Source organism: Physeter macrocephalus, chromosome 14 (genome assembly GCF_002837175.3).
Source record: "Physeter macrocephalus isolate SW-GA chromosome 14, ASM283717v5, whole genome shotgun sequence".
NCBI lineage: Eukaryota > Metazoa > Chordata > Mammalia > Artiodactyla > Physeteridae > Physeter > Physeter macrocephalus.
Genome location: NC_041227.1, coordinates 110993223 through 111008184, shown reverse-complemented (window position 1 = coordinate 111008184; position 14962 = coordinate 110993223).

Below are 14962 nucleotides of genomic sequence, written 5' to 3'. Positions count from 1 at the left end.
GCCATCTCAATTATGTGTCTTGATGTTTTGCTTTTGAGTTGATCCTGTTTGATACTCTCTGTGCTTCCTGGATCTGGATGTCTATTTTCTTTCTCAGCTTAGAGAAGTTTTCAGCTATTATGTCTTCAAATATGTTCTCTGCTCCTTTCTCTCTTCTGTTTCTGGGACCAAGAGGTCTCTTAAACTGTCCTCATTTATTTTTATTCTTTTTTCTGTTCATCTTCAGTGATTTCCACTACTCTTTTTTCCAGCTCCCGGATGTGTTCCTCCATATCATCTAATTGATATCTAATTATTTATTCCTTCTAGTGTATTTAAAAAATTTTTTTTTACTGTGCCATGCAGCTTGTGGGATCTTAGTTCCCCAACCAGGGATTGAACCTGGGCCCTTGGCAGTGAAAGTGTGGAGTCCTAACCATGGGACTACCAGGGAATTCCTCCTTCTAGTGTATTTTAAATTTCAGTTATTATATTCTTTATCTCTGGTCCTTTTTATATTTTTAACTCTTTGTTGCAAATTTTTAACGTCTCACACTGTTCATCCAATCTTCTCCTGAGTTCTTTGATTATTCTTACAATCATTACTTTAAGCTCTTTATTAGGTAGATTGCCTATCCCCACTTCACTTAGTTCTTCTTTGGGGTTTTATCTTGTTCCTTCACTTGGAACATGTTACTCTGTCACTTCATTGTGCCTAGTTTGCTGTTTTTATTTCTATATCTCTGGTAGGGTGGTTATGTTTCCCACTTGCTTGGAGAAGTGGCCTTTTGTAGGAGACATCCTATGCATCCCAGGAGTGCACTCCCCTCTGGTTATCAGAACTATATGCTCTAGGGGTGCCTCCTTTGTGGTCTGCATGTGTACTTCTGTTGTGGTGGGCTGACTACTGTGAGCCATACTGGTAGGTATGGCTGACTCCTGATCTGGTTGGTTGCCAGGCCCTGCCTTGTGTGGTGTTTGCTGGCTGCTCTTTGGTGGGACCAGGTCATGTTGGCTGGCTATGGAGCCCTGGGGGATCCTGAGGTTAGTGCTTGCCCTCTGGGGGGAAGGCTGTATCCTGGGGTAGGTGGTTGTGGGGACAGAGTTCTTGGATCTAGTGTTGGCTTTCTGGTGGATGGGCCCACTTCCTGACATGGCTGGCTGCAGATTCTGGGGTGTCCCAAAGCCGATGCTGGTCCACTGGTGAGTGGGGCTATATCCTGCCATGGCTGGCTGAGGGATCCAAGGTGTCATGGAGCTTGTGTTGGCCTGCTGGTGGGTGGGGCCAAGACCTGGGCAGTCTCAGGACTGGTGTTGGCCTGATGGTTGACAGGTTGGGGCCCAAGGGGTCCTAAGTCTAGTGCCAGCTTACATGTGGGTGGAGCTGTGTCAGGATTTCTGGCTGCAGGACCCTGGGGGTCCTGAAGCTGTTGTCAGCCTGCTGGTGGATGGGCCCAGATCCTGGGGCCACTGGCTGAGGGGCCCAAGGTGTCCCAGAGTTGGTTTTTGCCTGCTGGTGGGAAGGACTAGGGGTAGTGCAGACCTGCAGGTGGTCAGGGCCTGGCACAGGGGAGCCTGGGACTAGTGCCTGTTCACTGGTGGGTGAGGCTGATCCTGAGTTTAGGACTGGTCTCCTGGTGGTTGAAACAGGGTCCTGGGGACTCTGGCTTCAGGGCCCTTGGGGTCCTGAAGTTGGTCTGTCAGACCACTGGTGAGTGGGGCTGGGTCCCAGAGCATCCTGGGACTGATACATGCCCACTGGTGGGTGGAGCCACGTCCTGGGGCCACTGGCTGCAGGGTCCTGGGGGTCCTGGGGCTAATGCCAGCCCACTCATAGGTCAAGCCAGGTCCAGTGCCCCTGGTGGATAGGGCTACATCCTGGGGCAGCTGTAAGGTCAGGAGGTCTTAATGTAGCCTGACTGGTGGTGAGTAGGGCTGTGTCCCTGGCCAGCTAGCTGCTTGGCTTGGGGCATCCTAGGATTGGTGTTGACAGGCTTGTTGGTGGGGCCAGTTCTAGGGTTAATAAGATAGAGGGAGGATTCCAAAATGGCACTTGCCAGCACCAGTGTCCTCATGGTAGAATGAGCTTCCCAAAATGACTGCTACCAATGTCTATGAGCTCCAGTTGCTTCCTGCCTCTCTGGAAGGCTCTCTAGGATCAGTGGGTAGGTCTGACCCAGGCTCCTTTCAAATTACTTGCTTCTGCCCTGGGTCCTGGAATGTGTGAGATTTTGTGTGTGCCCTTTAAGAATGGTGTCTCTATTTCCCACCGCTCTCATGGCCTTCAAAACCAGATGTTCTGGGGGCTTGTCCTCCATGAAATTTCAAAAGCAGTCCTCAAGTCAATATTTTCTATTATTTTATTTAAGAAGCCCCCATAATACAAAACCAAGGAAACACAAAATAACCTGGCAAATATTAAAGGTCGCTAGGAGGAGAAAGAGTAGATGTTTTAAGTTCAAACCAAGACCTTTAGGATGTGTTGGAAAAGCCCCTGGCCTGGGGTCAAGAGATCTCTGTTCTGGCTCCAGCTGTGTGACTTGGGGCAAGTTGCTTAACTTCTCTGGTTCTCAGGTTGCCGCATTGTAACTGGAAGAGGTGGGGCTGGACAGTTCCTGAGATTCTCCTCAGCTCTTGTCCTCAGTGCTTCTCAGATCCAAGAGGAGACCTGACTGAAAGGATTTGGTCCTGTACTCATGCCTTAACATGGATATCACCTGGATGGCGGATGCCTCCTTCCTGCTGGATTAATTTTTGTTTGTGAAAAGTCTATGAAGCAAGGAAAAGCCTTTGATTCACATGAATTCTTTGCAAGAAAAAGTATTTAGTTTGGAGCTTCAGGAAAGGTAAAAACACTGCTAAGCTGGTCAGAGAGGGATTTTCACTCTACTGTGACATTGGTATGTGCAAGGGATCAGCTAATGATTTGCTAGTTGGAGTCAGAATTGCCCATCCACTATGCAGTAGTGCTAAGCCTGTATAGAAATGTGTGCCACATCCTCGAAATATAGTCTGCAGAAACCATCATGGTGTCTGGCACATGGTAAGTGCTCAGTAAATATTTGATGTTACTTTGAGGTTTCTTCTTCCTCAGCCTGGGTAGAGAAAAGAGCTGTTTCCTATTCTGTCACCATGCAATTTATGTTTGAGTAGTAGGCTTTACTGCTTGCTGCTTCCTCTGCTCACCAAGAGAGAAATTGTGGAAATAGGTATGCTTGGGATGGAGTGAGGGTGGGTTCAGGGAATTGGGGGTAGAGAATTCATACACAAGGTTCCTCGGAAAATTCAAATTACCATCAATCTGAGAAAGGGAGTGACTATTATGAGAAACTCTTGAAAAGCAGCCTCCTCCCCATGGATACCTAGATCGAGCAGTTCCACTGCTTTCTCACTTTTTCTCCCCATTTTTTTGCAGTTAACATGTATATACTAATAAAGTGTAGAATAATATAGATATCACCATCACTAGGTATTTTATTAATACAAAGTTTTATTAAAACAAAGTTCATCAGTGTCCCTTTCCCCAATCACTTGTCAATCATGATTATGTGGGGGGAAAGAACCCAATCGCCCATTTGGAAAAAAATCATTTGAAGCACTAACACCTGAGGAATAAACACACTTGATTAGGAAATTCCAGATATCCCTTCAACTTTACTTTTTAAAAATTTTGGCAAAAAGCATGTAACATAAAATTTAACGTCTTAACCATTTTAAAGTGTACAGTTCAGTTAAGTATATTCACATTTTTGTGTAACAGATCTCTAGAACTTTTTCATCTTGTAAAACTGAAACTATATGTCCCTTCTTCTTTTGAACTCTGAAAAATTCAAGAAAAACATGTTTGAAGGGGATGCGTTAAAAGCACAAACTATATGGGTTTGATTTTACCCAAGGGATGGAAAGGGAGGAAATTAACTAAATCAATATTTATTGAGCACCTGCTAGGTGTCAGTCCCTGTTATGCAGCATATCCATGTACTCTACTGTTCTGTAATTCTACACTTATCATTTTTGTTGATCTTGTTGACATGAAGATGCTATAGGGGCCTGTAAAAGCCTGACTACCTGTGTGATATATAGAATCTGGGATAGTTGTCATCTCTTTTTTTTGGAATGAGGTATTTAATGTAAAGAATAATTATTCTTTGCTTTTCATTTATCAATTACTTAAAAATTATATATATATGTATATGTGTGTGTGTGTGTGTGTGTGTATAAAATCACATACACACATATGTATAGAGAGACTGGGTACCATAAGTTACATTTTCCATTTGCATTACTTTTTCCAGTTCCTTAATACTTTTTTTGAAAGAGTGATTCCCCCCCTCCACAATACCCTTCATATGGGCTTAGTTCTAGTGTTCACAAATAAATGGAGAAAATAAAATATAAAGTATTTTGAAAAAAAGTATTTTACTTGGTTAGAAGTGTCATTCCCAGGCAATCAATCTGTGAGAAAGTCTAAAAGCCAGTTGCTTACACAAAAGTTTAAATATTTATTCAGCTTAAGTGTTTAAAGCATTAGAAGAAAATGAACACAATTCAATAAGTAAGAGGTGATGAAATGGATCTGGGAAAGAAAGCAATGATTGAAATCTTGTCTTTTCTACCTTCTCTTTAAGATATGGTATCTTTAAGACCATGTAGCCTGAAATGGTCCAAAGAGTTCATTTCCAATGTGATAAGATAAAATGGGCTCAGCACATCTTGAGATGCAAATAGCTTTGACTTGGCAGTTGTCTAGCTGAAATCATTAAGGAGTAGGTCTGAACAAATTCATAAGCCAAAAGCACAGCAAGGAAAACAACTATTGGCTGACTATCCTTGACTAAAGCAGATGCTGCAACAACAGCAACATAAAATAACGTTTGCCTAGCACTTGCCAGTTTTCTTTAGGGTTCTGACATCAGTTTTGCCCACCAACCCTGTTCACCAGACCCACTGACAGGAGTCTGGGGTGGGGGTGGGGGTGATGTTTGGGGGAACTGGGATTACTGTCTTGGTATCTTGTGTTGATATTGGCAGAAGTACCGCATTCAAATTCTGGTTGTCTGGCTTTTAACTTATTTATTCCTTGCTCCATTTCAGCAAAGCATTTAGACATAGCATGAGAAACAAATGGTAATCATCAGTTTAAATAATCAATAGGAAAATTTAGACAAAGGGCAAAAGAAGGCAGGACAATAATAGGAGGAAGCTGTAAGAAATTAAACAGAACCTCAATTAAATAGAGCTGGGAAGCCAGAAGCAGGAGCTCTCATACCCTACGACCATAGCAGAGCCCAACAGGAAGAAGAAAGACCTCCTCTTCTTTCCTGGCAAGAGCTCAGCCAATGAGAGACTGTCACCACACAGCCAATGGAAAGCCATGGACTGTTTACTAAAACTCTCCCAACTTCCTTTCCCCCTTTATAAAAGAGTTCTCCTTTCCATTTTTGCTGAGGACTTTCATATGGCTTGCAATGGTTGCAGATTCTGAACTGCAATTCTTTGCTGAGCCGGAATAAACCCATTTTTGCTGGAGAAATAATTGACAATTTATTTGTTTTAGGTCAACATTTTGGTGGCCTGTATGGGAATCCAGAGAAGACCCTGGGTGCCTCCAAGACTGGTTGCTCACTGCTTTTCTTACTGACCCTGGGGTTTGAGGGTAAGTATTTCTCCTGGATCCCACCTTCTGCCCCTTTTGCATTTTGACACCCTCCACATTTATTTTGGGATCTGTTTTAAGGTTTTTGTCCTTTCTGTTAAGGACTTGTTCTGTATGTGAGTAGCTGTTTGGTTCTTAGGCCTTGTTTTGAAATCAGACTGTTCAACTGGTATGGACTATCCATCAGCCCATTCCTTTGGGAACAGACTCTGTTTCACTGCAACTGTGCCAGTTTAGCCTTCAGTCCAATTCCCTCTAGAATACGGTCTGTTCTATTGGAACTGTGCTGAGCAGCTTTCAGCCTGGCTCCTCCAGGACCAGACTGTTTTTTAAGAACTGGATGATATTAAGCCTGCAAGCTATTTGGGCTATTTGAGCTGTTTAAGCTGTTGGAAAATTATTCTCTTACTCTAGAGAAAAATCTCTGAGGAATGGGATCCATTTATCTAAATATTTTGAGGGTGTCCCTCCACAGAGACTCTGGCTGATTTTATGTTTGAAAACCACGGTTCTTCTAATCATTTCTAACTAAATAGACTGACCTAATCAAAGGCAATTTAGAATATCAATGACCATTATGGGGAATTTTGAAATCCCAAAACTTACTTTTCTTAAAACCAAGTTGGGCAACTATAGCGCTAAAATTTCTAAAACTGAATGGAATCCTTATTTCAATTGGTATTTTGAGACTTCCAAACATCAGAAGCCTAAATTGCCTTTCTTCCAAATAATATTTTAAGATTAACTGAGGCAAACAAACAATTAAAGAAAGATAAAATGGCTTCCAAAGCCTCATGTTCTTCCCTGGCTCCTTTGTCTCAGGCTTCACCTCCAGTGCCATCTTGCCTTTTCCCCAGCTCCTTGTGCTCAGGTCCTGCCTCCAGTGCCATCTTTCTCTTTCCCTTCTATACTGCCTACACCTTCTCTATACTCTCTGTTCCCCCATACTAATTCTCTCACTGAACTTCCCTTTTTCTCTGAAACTCTCCCCACTCACTTTTCCTCAGAACCTATCAGAACCTGTCCCTTTAAAATTAAGACTTCTGAGGATCCAGAAGCTAAACCTTTAATTTCTTATATTCCCTAGACTAAAGCTGAACTGAGAGCCGTGGTCAAACATTTTCCCAACGTAACTGAAGATCCTTACTGATTTGCTGAGGAATTTAATATAGTAATCCAAACTTATTAACCTGGCTTCTCTGACTTATATCAGCTAGTTCATAGGCTTGTCAGTGAATGCCAGAGCCAGCACTGGATGGAAACTGCTAATTGGGAAAATTCTGAAAGGTTTCTACAATTACAACTGGGACACTGGGCTTGGGCAATCACTAGGTGGCTTCATCAGGAAATTCTTAGGGCTTTTCCAAATCCTGTTGATTGGAACAAAATTCAGGCTTGCTCACAAAAATCTGATGAATCTGTTCATGACTATTACAATTGACTTCAGATTGATTTTTTTTTTAATTCTTGTCTTCCTTCAGATGTTGATTCCACCTGGGTAGCTTTTAACTCTAGACCAGTCCACTAACTTATTATATGATCAGACTTGGGCATTTGCTAGGTGACTTCACTAGGCAATTCCTAGGGCTGTTGATTGGAACAAAATTTAGACTTGCACACAAAAATCTGAGGAATCCAATCATGACTATTACAACTGACTTTACATTATTTTTAAAGAAAATTCTGGTCTTCCTTCAGATGTTGATTCCACCTGGGTAGCTTTTAACTCTATGTTTATTAATGGGTTGAACCAGGACCTCGCCCTTCTAGAAAAGAGGACCAGGATGGAATGGGAAACTATGTCCACTCCAGATTTAGTTAATCTGGTAAGCCTGCTCTCTCACACTCTAGATGAGTAACCTAAAAGGAAGACTGCTAAAATTCTCAGTCTTCAACTCCAGGAAATAAAAGCCCCTAAAAAAAACCAAAACCCTCCTAGTTTCTGCTATTATTGAAAACAGACAAGACATTGGAAAAGAGATTATTCCAACTTTAAGCATGCCAGGCACCTTCAGCTCTCTAACCAGACTTTACAACATTCTTCTAATTCTCAGTGATGGGACTCCAAGAAACTACAGGGGCTCTTCCTAATCCTCCCCGCTAACTGTATTGGAGAATCAGTCTCCAGATTGGGGATGAATCTCTTCCAGTTCTAATTAACACTGGAGCCACACTTTCAGCATTATTATAAAGCAGCCCCTGCCTCGGAGTACTAAAATAGTTCAAATAGTGAGGATCTCTAATAAACCTCAAGAGGTTCCTACCTCTGAACCTTTGTTTAGGTCCTTTGAGAGATACACAACCCCCTCCCCCCACTTTTTTAGTTCCTCCACCCCCATCCATTTTGAGAACTTCTTAGAGAAGACTCATACTAGAATTTCTTTCTTCCAAAAGGGGGAAATAATTCTAGAACTTGACAGCAGTCATCAAAGCAGCCAATCAGGTGAATTAAATGACTTTGACATCTTTTATTTGCTCCATCTCTGGTGGCACCAGAGATGATTCTGGAAACATTGATCATTTGTATTGAATCAGCTACCACCCTTCTTATGGGCAAAATCTCCAACTGACACTGGCAAAATTTACGGCACACCTGCTATCAAGATTCAGATAGATCCCTCAAAACTTCTCAGAATTAATTGATATCATATATATAAAGAAGTCCTTCAAGGTATAAAGCCTATAAAATAAGATTACAAGGCTCAAAGCCTCATTATCCCTTGTATTAGTCCCTGTAACACTCCCATTTTGCTGGTGAGAAAACCTAAGGCCTGAGGGTGGTTGTTTGTCCAGGACCGCCAAGCGATAAACAACACTGTTATACCTTGACAACATGTTGTTCCTAATCCTTATATGCTACTAACACCCATTCATCATAGGAAGAAAATTTTTTATTGTAATTGATTTATGTAATGCATTCTTTAGTATTCCAGTTGATGAAGATAGCCTACCCTTTGACCTTCAATTGGGAAGTAAAACAACTCATTTGGATAGTAATGCCTCATGATTTTAGTGAGAGTCCTTGTTTCTCGCAAATCCTGAAGGCTGGTCTGGATGATATAATGCTCCCTAGGGGCTCTACTTTGTCACAATATGTGGATGATTGCTTCTTTGCTCTTCTTTTCAAACCTCTTCATGGGAAGACAGTGTTAAAGCTTTCAGCTTTAAAGAGACCTAAGGTAACCAAGGAAAAATTGCAATTTACTCGAGCCCAGACTTGACATTTAAGCCATCTGATATCAGAACAAGGGCTACAAGTAGATCCAGATAGACTTCATGGTGTCCTAAGTTTCCCCAAACCCAAAACTAAGTGGCAGCTGTGAGTTCTTCCCAGGCTAGTTGGTTATTGCCAAAATTGGACTCCAAACTTCTGTCTTATGACCAAAACTGTGTATGTTTTACTAAAGAATAACAGCCCCAACACAATTTTATGAGAAATAGCAGACGACATAAACTTTAATTCCTTAAAGGAGAGTTTGATATACCCATTCACCCTTGAGCATCACATCTCAATTATCAGATTCCCTTTTTTCCTTTTTGTATATGAAAGGAAGGGAATGTTCTTGGGGTACACACCCAAAAACATGAGGACCACCTTATACTCATAGGATATTACAGCCAACAACTGGACCCTCTGGCACAGGGATACCCCTCTTGCTTTAAAGCCATTGCTGCCACTACCCTTTCGGTTAAGGCCACTGAGAAAATTGTTGTGGGATCCCCTTTAACCATTTTTGTACATCATGCAGTAGAAGCCTCCTGAATTCTCATTACACTCAACATTTCTCAGCCAGCCACCTCACCTTCTATGAAGTCATTTTATTAAATGTTCTTCACACAACTTTTTCACTTTGTAATAATCTTAACCCTGCTACTCCTCTCCCCTCCTTCCCACTGACAAAGTCCCTCATGACTGCTTAATGCTGATGGATCACCACCTGACTCCTGGTGGTGATCTGCATGAAATTACTTTGGGTAATGCCAACTTCTCATCATTCACTGATGGTTCTTATTTAAAAGGTGACAATGGCAAAAATTGTGCTGGGTATACTATTGCAACTCTTTTGGATTTGTTGAGACAGCATCTTTTCCTATGGCTACTTCAGCCCAACAGTCTGAATTATATGCTCTTACATGAGTTTACACTTTAGCCAAGGTCAAAACGGCCAATATTTATACTGATAATAGATATGCTTTTAGAATACCTCATGATTTTGGAATGTTGTGGAAGCAACATGACTTCCTTACTTCCAGCAGAAATAAAATTAAAAATGGCTCTTATATTCAGAAATTACTGGATACAATATTTTTCACCTGGCACTTTAGCTATTGTTATGATTCTGGGGCATTCTAAACTTGACTCTCTGGAAGCTAAGGGAAATCACCTTGCTGATATTTCTGCAAGAAATGCTACCCTTAAAGGAACCAGCAGCAGCCAGACCTCTGTCATGGTCCAAAAGGATATTTCCCCAAATGATAACTTCTAAAAACTGGATAGAGAAGCCCAACATTTGGCCTCAGAAAGGGAAAAAAAAGATTGGAAAGTCAATAATTATTGGTTTTATAAAAAGAGAAGCTCTGGTTTGGACCAAATAACTTTCTAGTTCTACCAGAGACTCTAAAATTCCCACTCCTCACCACGGTACATGCATCAAAATATTTGTCTACTGGCAAAATAATAGTATTCATTAATCAATATTGGGGGGTGAAACATTAGCAAGACTGCAAAAAGTGCCTGCCTCACTTGTTCCACTTGTTTGAAATACAGCCCAGGGAAGTCTGTTTGTACTGTTCCCATTTTAAACCTGTCTAATGGACTAGTCAAGGTATGGCAAATGGATTTCGTACAACTTTCTCCACCTTATGGATAGAAATATGTTTTAGTCATGGCCGGTATGCTTTCACATTGGACTGAAGTCTTCCCTTGCAGGCAGGCTACTGCCTCTTCTGTGACTAATGTCCTTTTGGAAGAGATTATTCCTACCTGAGAACTCCTGTCTAACTTCCTAGTGATGAAGGAACCCACTTTGGTGGTCAGGTACTTCAACTAGTCTGTGCTGTTTGGCTGGTTTTACAACACTTTCACTCAGTCCTCTCTGGTTTAGTTGAATGCACTAAAGGCATTAAGACTCAATTGGCAAAATTTGTAGAGGCCCTTCAAATACCTTGGCTAAAAGCATTCCTTTTGATCCTTTTACATCTTAGATCCACCCTTTTTAGAACTCATAAACGTTCACCATTTGAGATAGAAATAGGATACCCAATGCACTTGGCTCCTGTATCTTTTGAAGCACAACGGATAAAAGGAGAGATAGTTCAATATTGCAAAGGCTTAACTCCTTCTGTTAAAAATAATCATGTTTTGGGCTTCCCTGGTGGCGCAGTGGTTGCGCGTCCGCCTGCCGATGCAGGGGAACCGGGTTCGCGCCCCGGTCTGGGAGGATCCCACGTGCCGCGGAGCGGCTGGGCCCGTGAGCCATGGCCGCTGGGCCTGCGCGTCCGGAGCCTGTGCTCCGCAACGGGAGAGGCCACAACAGAGGGAGGCCCGCATACCACAAAAAAAAAAAAAAAAAAAAAAAAAAAATCATGTTTTGGTAGAGCAATCTTTTCACAGTGTATCCTCAGGAGACAAAGACCCTGAACATCACACCTTGCAACATGCAGATTTCATCTATTAGAAAAGACACCTCCAGAAGGACGCTTTTCAACTGGAAAGACCCCCATCAGGTACTTGTAACCAACTTTTCTGCTGCCAGACTCCAGGAAATAGACTCCTGGATTCACCTGACACACGTAAAATAGCACCAAACCCTGACTGGACCTGCACATCATTTGGTGAGTTGAAAGTTAAAGCAGATGACATCTGATGAGACAGCTTTCCCAAGATATCCCGACCAGGCCTGTTGGAAGTTTGTCACCAAACCTTTGATGATGACATAACACTTCAGATGATCTCCAATTTCTATGATCTTGATAACATATGGACTTTAGAGAAAAAGTGCCTGAGTTCTTATTTCTGCCCTTACTTGTTACTGAAATGTGACCTCAATAGGTTTCCAATCTGTGCACTTTCCCTCCTATGTGGGCCAGTACACATAGGAAAGTTTCTTCCTGGCATTGAGGGACAAAAAGCCACTGACACCAGGAAACCTGACTCCTGATCAGCAATGCTTTCAGAGAAAAATCTTGATAAAAAAGGGGAAATGTAAAAAATTAATAAACAGAAATATCAATTAAATAGTCGGGAGACCAGAAGGGGGAGTTCCATACCCTACAATGGTAGCAGAACCCAACAAGAAGAAGAAAGACTTCCTCTTCTTTTCAAACAAGAACTCAGCAAATGAGAGAATATCACAACTCAGTGAATGAAAAGCCATGGACTCCCCATAAAAGTGTTCTCTCCATTTTTGCTGGGGACTTGTGTGGCGCACAATGGTTGAAGACCCTGAATTGCAATTCTCTGCTGATTATGAATACATGTATTTTTTCTGGAGAAATAACTGGCAGTCTGTTTGTTTTAGGTCAACAAAGCTGAGTAAGTGTTCTTGCTGTACATCCTGTGCAGAGCTTTCTGGCTCTAGGGAGTTCATTTAAATCTTCTGATTTCAGTTCTCTCATTTATAAAATGGGATCCAAACTACTTACCTCAAAGGTCATGAGGATTACATTAGAAAACACTATAAAAATGAACTATTGTTATCATAACAAATATTCCCCTTTTTTTTTTGCAATCCAGCCCAATCACCTTCCATTAAGAACAAGTTAGCTAAATAAGATTTTTAGGCAAGTGGGGAAATTTGCAGCAATGGGCAACTTCCTGACCCTTTTTAGTTGTGACTTCCCTTTGGGTTATTAGAGAATGATGAGCAGAGCAGAATTTACACTCTTTTGACATATTATGCAAAGAAACTGTGGGAAACTTCTGAATATCCAGCTCTCCAGGTATCACTTTTCCAATATTTCTTGAAATTGCTTTATGGAAGTTCTCTACATGTTTCTGTAAGTAAGAAATTTGTGCTTCAGTGGAAAAGTATGTACTGTTTAGAGCATACCCTTTCAGATTATTTAATTCTGATTTTGTGGGGACTTTGAGCCTCTATGGGTTGAATTGTGTGCTCCCCTCTCTGCCCAATTCATATGTTGCAGTCCTAACTACCAGTAACTCAGAATGTGACCTTGTTTGGAAATAGAGTCATTGTGATTAGTTAAGAAGAGGTCGTACTGGACCTCATCTTGGGTAGGGCCCTGATTCAATATGACTGTTGTCCTTATCAAATGGGTAAATTTGGACAAAGACACACAGGGAGAATGTCATGTGAACATGAAGGCAAGATTGGGATGATGCATTCTATCCCAAGGAACATCAAAGATTGACAGAAAACCACCAGAAGCCAGTTGAGAAGCATGGAACAGGTTCTCTCACAGCCCCCAGAGAGAAACAGCCTTGCTGACATGTTGGTCTCTGACTTTCAGCCTCCAGAACTGTGAGACAATTCTCACAGTTCTAAATTTTTGTTTTTTAACTGTGAGACATTCTCACAGTTCTAAATTTCTGTTTTTTAAGCCACTCAGTTTGTAGTACTTTGTTAAGGCAGCCCTAGAAAACTTATCCACCTTTCATGACTTTGAGCCACTTTAAACTCTGTGAATTATAGATAACTGATAGCAATGCAAATAATCCTTGTCTATAGACATGGTAATTTTGTCCTTTCTACCTGGAGGCTTAATTGGCTTTCTTCTCCTACTGTGAAAGAAGGCAGTTTGTTCCTATTTGCACATTCATTCCAATATTCTTCATCTTTAAATGTGTTGGTTCTTTGGTTTCTCCTCTGAACTGATTATAGCATTTTGCTGGTTCCCTTTTTTGATAATGAGTTAAATAAAATCTTTAACATGTGTCTATTTTACACCTGTAGGAGAGTCAAGCTTTTACATTTTTTGGAGGAAATTTATCCTTTAACAGTTCTTTATTATCAAATAGTTCTTCTATGTGTTTAATTTATTTACTACTTTATTTAACAATTTTCTCCTTAGTACTTTTTTAAAAACATCTTTATTGGAGTATAATTGCTTTACAATGTTGTTTTAGTTTCTGCTGAATAACAAAGTGAATCAGCTATATATATACATATATCCCCATATCCCCTCCCTTTTACGTCTCCCTCCCATGCTCCCTATCCCACCCCTCTAGGTGGTCACAAAGTACTGAGCTAATCTCCCCGTGTGAGGCAGCTACTTCCCACTAGCTATCTATTTTACATTTGGTAGTGTATATATGTCAATGCTACTCTGTCACTTCGTCCCAGCTTACCCTTCCCCATCCTCGTGTCCTCAAGTCCATTCTCTACATCTGCGTCTTTATTCCTGTCCTGCTCTTAGGTTCATCAGAACATTTCTTTTGGATTCCATATATATGTGTTAGCATATGGCATTTGTTTTTCCCTTTCTGACTTACTTCACTCTGTATGACAGACTCTAGGCCCATCCAACTCACTACAAATAACTCATTTTCGCTTCTTTTTATGGCTGAGTAATATTCCATTGTATGTATGTGCCACATCTTCTTCATCAATTCATCTGTTGATGGACACTTAGGTTGCTTCCATGTCCTGGCTGTTGTAAATAGAGCTGCAATGAAGATTGTGGTACATGACTCTTTTTGAATTATGGTTTTCTCAGGGCATATGCCCAGTAGTGGGATTGCTAGGTAGTATGGTAGTTTTATTTTTAGTTTTTAAAAAAACCTCCATACTGTTCTCCATAGTGGCTGTATCAATTTACATTCTGACCAACTGTTCAAGAGGGTTCCCTTTGGTCCACACGTTCTCCAGCATTTATTGTTTGTAGATGTTTCTGATGATGGCCATTCTGACTGGTGTTAGGTGATACCAAATTGTAGATTTGATTTGCATTTCTCTAATGATTAGTGATGTTGAGCATCCTTTCATGTGTTTGTTGGCAATCTCTATATCTTTGGAGAAATTTCTCTTTAGATCTTCTGCCCATTTTCGGATTGGGTTGTTTGTTTTTTGATATTGAGCTGCATGAGCTGTTGTATATTATGGAGATAAATCCTTTGTCAGTTGCTTCATTTTGCAAATACTTTCTCCCATTCTGAGGGTTGTCTTTCCATCTTGTTTATGGTTTCCTTTGCTGCGCAAAAGCTTTTACGTTTCATTAGGTCCCATTTGTTTATTTTTGTTTTTATTTCCATTTCTCTAGGAGGTGGGTCAAAATTATCTTGCTGTGATTTATGTCAAAGAGTGTTCTTCCTATGTTTTCCTGTAAGAGTTTTATAGTGTCTGGACTTACATTTAGGTCTTTAAT